The following is an 11,235-nucleotide window of genomic DNA, read 5'->3' on the forward strand; positions in this document are numbered from 1 at the left end:
TTAGTGCAGCTTCCTAGAAAACATACACTAGTATCGTTACGGTTCCTCAAGCGATAACTAATTTATTCCTTAGATTCCCCAAGTCACAATGGACATTCTAAGGGACGCTATGCAGGAGCTGTATGAGCCTTGCCTCAGACGGGTTGGCAGCCCAGAGTTTTTGAAGCTGTAGGAACAATTGACAAAAAGAACCCTTATCCCAAGGGGTATAGAATTCCAGACTTCACATTATTCTTTAGAGAAGACGGAAAATCGACTGTGGAGCACATAGCCAGATTCACCATCCAATATGGGGAACTTGCCAATCTGGAGAATTTTGCTAACTATAAGTTGCGATTATTTCAGAAGTCCTTGATAGGTACAGCTTTCACATGGTATTCAACACTTCCGAGGAACTTAGTCAATTCATGGTATGAGATGGAGCGTCTCTTCCATACCCAATTCTTTAAGGCTAAGCCGAAGGTTTGTGTGGTCAAATTATCCAAGCTAACACAAAGAAGTGGAGAGACAACTGACTTATTTATTGTAAGGTTTAAGAAGCTGAGGAACAGGTGTAAGGCGTTCTTACCTGAACACGAGTTTGTCAAGATGGCTCAGAGAGGCTTGGACTTCAAGTTAAAGAAGAAATTCGAAGGGATAGAGTTTAGATACTTTTATGAGCTGGCGGCTAAGGTAGCAAAATATGAAGAGTTATTAAGAGCAAATCACAGATGAAAAGAAGCTCGCCAAGAACTTACTATCATGAGCTTCATCAGGAAATAATTGTGGCTGACTTGGTGAATTCAGGTTCCTTTGTGTGTCCAAACCTTGGAGCTCCAATAAAGATAGCTCCTCAAAAGAAGAAATCTAGTTCAGAGACTTAATTCACATTTGATGATCTAAGACAGAGGAGATATTTGATTTTTCTGCTGAAGGAAAAGTTTATATCTCTTCCTTTTGGTCATAAGCTGCCGACAAAAGAAGAGATGAAAGGGAAGCAACACTATAAGTACCATGGTTCCTGGAACCATAATACTAATAACTGTTGCAGTTTCAGGAATGCTCTACAGGATTGCATAAATAGAGTAGTGTTGAGGTTCCTTAACATAGAGCAAATGTTGATTGATGAGAATCCTTTCCTACCTGTGGCATCTATCAACGCTGTTGAAGTAGATCTTAGGAGTATCATTGATTAATTAAAAAAGCTTCAGGTTCATTCGAAGTCTTTGAAGACACCTAAAGAGTCGCAACATTATTGACAACAAAAATTTTCAGAGGGAGATAGACCTACAAAATAACTAGAGTGTTTAATTAGTGAAGAATCAAAGGATCTGTAACACCCACCGCCGGATCCCGAAAGACCCGACGGTGGATGCCACATTAGGTGCCGGAGGCACCGTCCTAACCTATATATAAATCAAACAATCATATTATGAATTAGAAGTGACTTAGTATTCACAAGTTTAGCAAGTAATAGTATTCTGTTTTGAAAATGATTTGGGAGAATCCTACAAAAAAACTGCAAGAGTTTCCCCTAAAAATAGAAGTTGCCAAACATATGAATACAAAGCACTCCCAAATTCAAACTCCAAACCCCATCAAACTCCAATAACAACACAATAGCACTTCTATAATTTCATAACTCCATAGTTCCTCAATAACATTATAATATTCATCACTTCAATACATTCATTTAAATATATCAACTTCTAATGTTCTAACCATTAAATAAGTCCAAGTTTATCTCCCAATATATATACACCAAAATAATTTACAATAACATGCATAAGTTATAAATGAAATAATACAGTCCCCAAAAATGTAATACTTATACATGCCATAATTTTTAGTTACATAAAATACTAATCAACTACCAAAAGATCTCTTCAACTCTGATGCTACTCTTCAGGTCTTTAAGCAGCAAGCACAATCTCCAACCTGCGCGTGATAAAATCAACGCGCCGAGTATAAAACTCAGTGGTGCTCATAAAACACAACAAACCAATGTTGTGATGACAACATACTTAAAAACAATCATTTATATACATAAAATCATTAAATTTGAACATGCAGTACATATGCACACCAACACATCATGCTTTAGAAATTCATTTGATATCATAAATAAGTTGTGGTAAATTAAGAGTTGTATAAGGGCTCACATACACTTAGGAGAAAAAGAAGCAGATAAGTTTTCATAGCTTATTCATAATGGCCTTAGGTCGCCAACCTTTTCATAACATATAGAGCGCGTCCGCCCTAACATAAGACACCCACGTGCCTAGCATATGATCATAGCTTCTTATCATAATGGCATCAAATGCCGAGCATGCTCATCATACATAATAAAATCAAATCATGCATCAAATTCACACCAAGTATATTAGAGCCCAAAAACATTTCTCATAAAATTCATTTTCTTTAGTCTTCTCATAATAAAAACTTAATTTAAACTTAAGTAATTCATAAAAATTCTCATACTTAAACAAAATGACTTAACATAGAAAATTTCCAGCATAAAAATAACATGGACCTTTGCTGTGTTTTTAAAACATAACCGGAGCTATGGGTCTCCAAATTAAATGAAATTAGAGTCGTTAGAAAGCTAAGACAAAATCCTACAAATGTTATGAAGGGATCACAGCCCAGATCAATATGGAAGATAACAAAACAAAGCTAGGAACACAGACTGACAGACCAGACCTGATTCAGCAGAACCAAGTCCATTGTTTCTTGAATTCCTACTAAATTCCACACTCAAATTAAACCAATCTAGAACGAGAGAATTCTCAAGACATAGGGAAACAACTTTTATGAAGAACTCAGAACCTAATCTTGTCATTATAGTGGTCAAAATGGGCACTAAAGTCAGTGATGCATGTGGACCGACACAAACAGAGTCAGTTTGGGTGTTTCAGCCATAAGTTGAGTTATATATCTCCAAATTGGACACAAGAGGATGGCCTGGAAAGCTAAGAGATAGACCTACAACTTTTATGAAGGACTCAGACACAAATGGAAACTAGAAAGGACCGAAAAATGGTCCTAAATCTCACTTAAAATCTCGTTTTTCCCAAATTCAGTTTACTTGAGCCATGAAAGGAACATGAACCACAAAGATACAAGGTAGAAATGTCTACCACAACATAAATACTCATCAAACATCATCCAAGAGCATGTAATGGCAACCAAAATTCAACAAACCAATCATTTCATACAAAATCTCAAAATATACACATAATAGCATAAAGGCACAAAATCAAAATTTGAGTAAGGTAAGTGTGTTTATGAACACTAACCTTCAAAACAAGCTTTAACAAGCTTTAATCAAAGCTTCTCAAGCTTTGGTCTTGCCTTTATCCTTATTAGAAGGCTCTCCACCCTCTACATGGAAGAAACTCAAAATCAAACAAAGAAAACAAAGAAAAGAAGTAATTGGAGCATGATTAAGCATGTATATGCTAAAAGACAACTCTAAATCCAAAAATAATTCACTTATCATAAAATCACTTACTTGACCCAAGTAGGAAAATCACCAAATTCCTTGAAATTAGTCACCAAAGATTACTTCTCTAGCTTCACTCCCTAAGATTTATGCCTTAAATCAAGTTGGATGGGTGTTTACTAAATAGGAATTGAAGAAAATGAAGAAGAAGAAGAAGAAGAAGAAGAAGAAGGAGAAGAAGGAAACATGTATGGAGAAGAAGAAGGCAAAAGTTGGTGCTCAATAATTGATAGTTGCTTTATTAAAGCAACTAAGGGGGTATTTTGGTCTTTTCTCCAAATTGGAGGGTATTTTGGTCTTCTCTCCAAATATTCTCCAATTAAATTCCTTCAAAATATTATTTATCTCCACAAAAGTCTCTAATTTATTCCATAAAAATAATTCCTCAATTTTCCTCCATAAAAAAAAATAATTGCTCAAATTTCCTTACTTAATATAACACTATAATTCACTATTCACTAAGTATCTAAATTCTCCAAAAATATTCCTTACTTACTTTCTACCCATAAAAACCATGCATACATGCTCCAAAAATGTTAAATAAAATATAAAACATAAATAGTAATTTTTCGGACCAAAAATAATACCAACTTCCGGACCGATGGTACTATTCACAGACCGGTAAACTACTATTAAAACACAGGAAAAAAAATGGGGCGTTACAGTTCTCCCCCCCTTAAAGAATTTCGTCCTCGAAATTCACCTGAATTAAACAACTGAGGATGTTGTTGTCTCATAATCTCTTCACTTTCCCAGGTAGCTTCTTTGGTCTTATGGTTTCTCCAAAGAACCTTTACCAATGGAATTCTCTTATTCCTTAGTTCCTTAATTTCCCTAGCAAGTATCCTCACTAGCTCTTCCTCATAAGTTAAATCTGGCCTATAGTCACAGATTCCACTGATATTACATGTGATGGGTCGGACCGATACCTCCTCAACATAGATACGTGGAAAACATTATGTATCCTATCCAGGTCTGGTGGTAAAGCTAGTCTATAGGCTAATGGACCCACACGCTCAATGATCTCATATGGACCAATGAACCTAGGACTAAGCTTACCCTTTCTTCGAAATCGCAATATCTTTTTCCACGGAGATACCTTAAGGAAAACCTTATCTCCCACTGCATACTCTATATCCTTCCTCTTCAAATCCGCATAAGATTTCTGACGATCTGAAGCTGCTTTCAATCTATCTCTGATAATTCTGACCTTTTCCTCTGTATCCCGAATCAAATCTGGACCTACCATCTTGCCCTCACTCAATTCTGACCAACACAGTGGAGTCCTACATCTCCTACCATATAGTGCTTCAAAAGGGGCCATCTGAATACTCGACTGATAACTGTTATTGTAGGCAAATTCTACAAGTCAAATGTACTTCTCCCAACTGCCCTCAAACTCAATAGCACAAGCTCTTAACATATCCTCCAAAATCTGAATAACCCGCTCTGACTGACCATCTGTCTGAGGATGAAAAGCTGTGCTGAAATTCAGCTTAGTACCTAGGGCCTCATGTAGCTTCTTCCAAAATCTAGAAGTAAATCTCGGATCTCTATCTGAAATGATGGAAGAAGGAACCCCATGTAATCTCACTATCTCATCTATATACAGCTCTGCATATTGCTCCATGGTGAAGTCGGTCCTAACAGGAAGAAAGTATGCTGACTTAGTTAATCTGTCAACTATTACCCATACAGCATCTTTCTTAAAGGCAATCCAGTCACAAAATCCATAGTAACCTTATCCCATTTCCACTCTGGAATAGAAGTAGGGTGTAACAAACCAAAAGGAAACTGATGCTCTGCTTTCACTTGCTGGCACGTCAAACACCTCGACACATAATCTGTGATATCCCTCTTCATCGCCGGCCACCAATACTGTGATTTCAAATCCTGATACATCTTATTACTGCCAGGATGCATAGCATAGGGACTACTATGAGCTTCCTTTAAGATACTCTTCCTCAGCTCTGAAATTTTAGGCACACAAATCTGATCCCCAAAGTACAAGCAGTCGTCATCTTTAATCGTAAATCTCTTTTTCCTTCCATCTCTGACTAGGTCTTTCCATAAGGCAATTGTCTCATCATCCTTCTGTGCATCTCGAATCTGCCGAAGTAGACTAGGTCTAATCATAAGCTCTGCCACGAGTGCACCATTACTAGCTACAGATAATCGCGTATTCATAGCACGTAAAGCAACCAAGGACTTCCTACTAAGTGCATCTGCTACCACATTAGCTTTACCCGGATGGTAATCAATGGTGAAGTCATAGTCCTTAAGTAGCTCTAACCATCTGCGCTGTCTCAGATTAAGCTCCTTTTGAGTAAGCAGATACTTGAGACTCTTATGATCCGTATACAGATGACATTTCTCACCATACAAGTAATGCCTCCAAATCTTCAAAGCGAAGACTATAGCTGCTAACTCCAAATCATGCGTAGGGTAGTTCTTCTCGTGTGGTTTAAGCTGTCTAGAAGCATAAGCAACTACCTTGCCCTCCTGCATAAGCACACAACCCAATCCATTATGTGAAGCATCACTATACACATCATACGGTTTACCCGAAACTGGCTGTGTCAACACTGGAGCCTCAGTAAGCATCATCTTAAGCTTCGCAAAACTATTTTGACATTTATCATTCCACTCGAATCTGACATCTTTTTGAAGAAGCCTAGTCAAAGGAGCCGCAATGAGAGAAAATCCCTTGACAAATCTTCTATAATAACCAGCCAATCCTAAGAAACTCCGAATCTCTGTCACATTCTTAGGTGGCTTCCATTCAAGCACTGCCTCTATCTTCTTCGGATCAACTCTAATACCCTCAACAGAAATAATGTGACCCAAGAAAGCAATCTCAGACAACCAGAATTCACACTTACTCAGCTTAGCATACAACTGTCTCTCTCTCAATATCTGAAGTACAATTCTCAAATGGTGATCATGATCCTCTCTAGTCCGAGAATATACCAAGATGTCATCAATGAACACAACCACAAACTGATCTAAATAAGGATGAAAGATCCGGTTCATCAAATCCATGAACACTGCAGGAGCGTTAGTCAAACCAAACGGCATTACCAAGAACTCATAGTGACCGTAGCGTGTCCTGAAAGCAGTCTTAGGTACATCTGATGCCTTCACCCTTAGCTGATGATAACCTGATCTCAGATCTATCTTCGAGAATACACTAGCTCCTCTCAACTGATCAAACAAATCATCTATCCGAGGCAATGGATACCGATTCTTCACAGTAACTTTGTTAAGTTGTCTGTAATCAATACACAATCTAAGTGATCCATCCTTCTTCTTTACAAACAATACTGGAGCACCCCACGGAGATACACTAGGACGAATAAACCCCTTATCAAGCAATTCCTGAATCTGTATCTTCAACTCTTTCAACTCAGCAGGCGCCATCCGATATGGAGCAATGGATATCGGTGCAGTACCAGGCATAACCTCAATACCAAATTCAACCTCTCTCTCAGGAGGTAAACCAGGCAACTCCTCTGGAAACACATCCTGAAAATCACATACTGTGGGTATATCATGGACACTAAGAGATTCTGACTCTGGAGCAAGTACACAGGCTAAGTAGGCCTCACAACCATGCTGGATCAATCTTCTAGCAGTAGAAGCAGAAATAACATTAGAGAGGTAATCCGACCTCTCACCCACAACTACAATCTCCTCACCAGATGAAGTCTGGAGTGTAATCCTCTTAAGTCTACAATCAATCATAACTCCATGTCTAGATAACCAATCCATACCCAAGATCACATCAAACTCCCGAAAAGGCAACTCTATTAGATCTCCCAGAAACACATGACCATAGATTACCAATGGACAATCTGTATACACCCGATTAACTACGACACTATGACCTAAGGGATTAGTAACCTCAATACTATGCTCTAACATATCAGCATGCATATTACCCTATCTACCCACATGTATGCCTAAATATGAATGAGTAGAGCCAGGATCAATCAAAGCATATACAGAAATATCAAAGAGAGAGAATGTACGAATGATAACGTCTGGGGCATCCTGCTCCTCCCTAGTCCGGATAGCATACGCTTTGGCAGGCGCTCTGGACCTAAGTTTTTCCACTGTCTCTGAAACTGGCCTCTGACTCCCAGTACCTCCTGTATCACCACGACCTCTGCCCCTGCCTCTCGAAACATAAGGAGCTGACCTCCCTACCTGAGGAGCTGCACTAGCCAAAGTCATAGGGCAGTCTCGAAGCAAATGCTCTGTAGACCCACATCGAAAGCATGCCCCAGAAAATCTCCTACAAACCCCGGGATGCTTCTTTCCACACTGAGGACATGGCGGAATATCAATCCATGTAGCACCTCCACCACTAGCAACAGATGTGGTCTGTGGAGCTACTCTGCCATGAGTACCCTATCCATGTCTCTGAATAGGTCTAGACCAGGTCTGTGATGGACCCCTGTACCTCTTACTACTAGACTGAGCCCCAGAAGTCTGTCCAGATACCATACCCTGAACCCTCTTTTGTTGACCCTGCTGACTCCGTTGCCTCCTAACCTGCTGCTCATTCCTTACTTCCTCAAGCTCTAAAGCTGCCTTCACTAGGGAAGACAATGATGTATGAGGATGAGCAACCAAATGCATGCGATATTCATCATGCAAGCCTTTCCTGAAGCGCTTGCATCTATCAGACTCAGTAGGAATCATCTCCGTAGCATACCTGCTCAATCGGATGAACTCTCTCTCATATTCAGCCACAGACATTCTGCCCTGTTTTAATGCTAAAAACTCTACTTTACGTTGGTCAATGTAAAGCTCCCCAATATATTTCTGTCTGAACTCAAAAAGAAAGAAGTCCCAAGTCCTCTGCTCAGCACTAACTGTCCGTGATACAGTATCCCACCACTGGTAAGCTTCCTCTCTCAATAAGGAAGTGGCACAAACCAAACTGTCTACAGGTGAGCACTGCATCTGCTCCAATATCCTCTCCACAGACTAGAGCCAATACTCTGCTGCAGAAGCCACATCATCCTTTCTACCCATAAACTCAACAGCTCCATATTTCCTCAGTTTCTCAATAGGGGGACGAACTGGAACAGGGGCTAGAGCAACTGGAGCCTGGGGAACAGCTCCTGCTGCCTGCCACAAAGCAGCAACTAACTACTGAACAAATGTATCCTAATTAGGCCCAGCAGGACCTGCAGCAGCTTGCCCCACCCTCAAGGCGTGCTCTGCATCAGAACCCACAGCACCACTAGCGGCATCACCAACAGGAATACCACCAATAGGAGGGACATAACTATCCACCTCCTCATCTGACAGATGTTGAGACATCACTCAACTCCTACAAAGACCAAAAGATTCGCATCAGAGAGAAGTTCCAAACCAAATCAATATGGCATGTATTTAACTTAAATTACTCATACTCTCACTTCAAAATAGATAAATGCCTATATATGCATATAGTCCGAGAACCGCCTAAACCTATGCTCTGATACCACTAAATGTAGCACCCGCCGCCCAATCCCGAAAGACCCGACGGTGGATGCCACATTAGGTGCCGGAGGCACCGTCCTAACCTACATATAAATCAAACAATCATATTATGAATTAGAAGTGACTTAGTATTCACAAGTTTAGCAAGTAATAGTATTCTGTTTTGAAAATGATTTGGGAGAATCCTACAAAAAAACTGCAAGAGTTTCCCCTAAAAATAGAAGTTGCCAAACATATGAATACAAAGCACTCCCAAATTCAAACTCCAAACCCCATCAAACTCCAATAACAACACAATAGCACTTCTATAATTTCATAACTCCATAGTTCCTCAATAACATTATAATATTCATCACTTCAATACATTCATTTAAATATATCAACTTCTAATGTTCTAACCATTAAATAAGTCCAAGTTTATCTCCCAATATATATACACCAAAATAATTTACAATAACATGCTTAAGTTATAAATGAAATAACACAGTCTCCAAAAATGTAATACTTATACATGCCATAATTTTTAGTTACATAAAATACTAATCAACTACCAAAAGATCTCTTCAACTCTGATGCTACTCTTTAGGTCTTTAAGCAGCAAGCACAATCTCCAACCTGCGCGTGATAAAATCAACGCGCTGAGTATAAAACTCAGTGGTGCTCATAAAACACAACAAACCAATGTTGTGATGACAACATACTTAAAAACAATCATTTATATACATAAAATCATTAAATTTGAACATGCAGTACATATGCACACCAACACATCATGCTTTAGAAATTCATTTGATATCATAAATAAGTTGTGGTAAATTAAGAGTTGTATAAGGGCTCACATACACTTAGGAGAAAAAGAAGCAGATAAGTTTTCATAGCTTATTCATAATGGCCTTAGGTCGCCAACCTTTTCATAACATATAGAGCGCGTCCGCCCTAACATAAGACACCCACGTGCCTAGCATATGATCATAGCTTCTTATCATAATGGCATCAAATGCCGAGCATGCTCATCATACATAATAAAATCAAATCATGCATCAAATTCACACCAAGTATATTAGAGTCCAAAAACATTTCTCATAAAATTCATTTTCTTTAGTCTTCTCATAATAAAAACTTAATTTAAACTTAAGTAATTCATAAAAATTCTCATACTTAAACAAAATGACTTAACATAGAAAATTTCCAGCATAAAAATAACATGGACCTTTGCTGTATTTTTAAAACATAACCGGAGCTATGGGTCTCCAAATTAAATGAAATTAGAGTCGTTAGAAAGATAAGACAAAATCCTACAAATGTTATGAAGGGATCACAGCCCAGATCAATATGGAAGATAACAAAACAAAGCTAGGAACACAGACTGACAGACTAGACCTGATTCAGCAGAACCAAGTCCATTGTTTCTTGAATTCCTACTAAAGTCCATACTAAAATTAAACCAATCCAGAACGAGAGAATTCTCACGACATAGGGAAACAACTTTTATGAAGAACTCAGAACCTAATCTTGTCATTATAATGGTCAAAAGGGGCACTAAAGTCAGTGATGCATGTGGCCCGACACAAACAGAGTCAGTTTGGGTGTTTCAGCCATAAGTTGAGTTATATATCTCCACATTGGACACAAGAGGATGGCTTGGAAAGCTAAGAGATAGAACTACAACTTTTATGAAGGACGCAGACACAAATGGAAACTAGAAAGGACTGAAAAATGGTCCTAAACTCACTTAAAATCTCCTTTTTCCCAAATTCAGTTTACTTGAGCCATGAAAGGAACATGAACCACAAAGATACAAGGTAGAAATGTCTACCACAACATAAATACTCATCAAACATCATCCAAGAGCATGTAATGGCAACCAAAATTCAACAAACCAATCATTTCATACAAAATCTCAAAATATACACATAATAGCATAAAGGCACAAAATCAAAATTTGAGTAAGGTAAGTGTGTTTATGAACACTAACCTTCAAAACAAGCTTTAACAAGCTTTAATCAAAGCTTCTCAAGCTTTGGTCTTGCCTTTATCCTTATTAGAAGGCTCTCCACCCTCTACATGGAAGAAACTCAAAATCAAACAAAGAAAACAAGAAAAGAAGTAATTGGAGCATGATTAAGCATGTATATGCTAAAAGACAACTCTAAATCCAAAAATAATTCACTTATCATAAAATCACTTACTTGACCCAAGTAGGAAAATCACCAAATTCCTTGAAATTAGTCACCAAAGATTACTTCTCTAGCTTC

Source organism: Jatropha curcas, chromosome 11 (genome assembly GCF_041381405.1).
Source record: "Jatropha curcas cultivar XTBG-Jc1 chromosome 11, XTBG_Jcur_1.0, whole genome shotgun sequence".
In the NCBI taxonomy this organism is placed as follows: Eukaryota; Viridiplantae; Streptophyta; class Magnoliopsida; order Malpighiales; family Euphorbiaceae; genus Jatropha; species Jatropha curcas.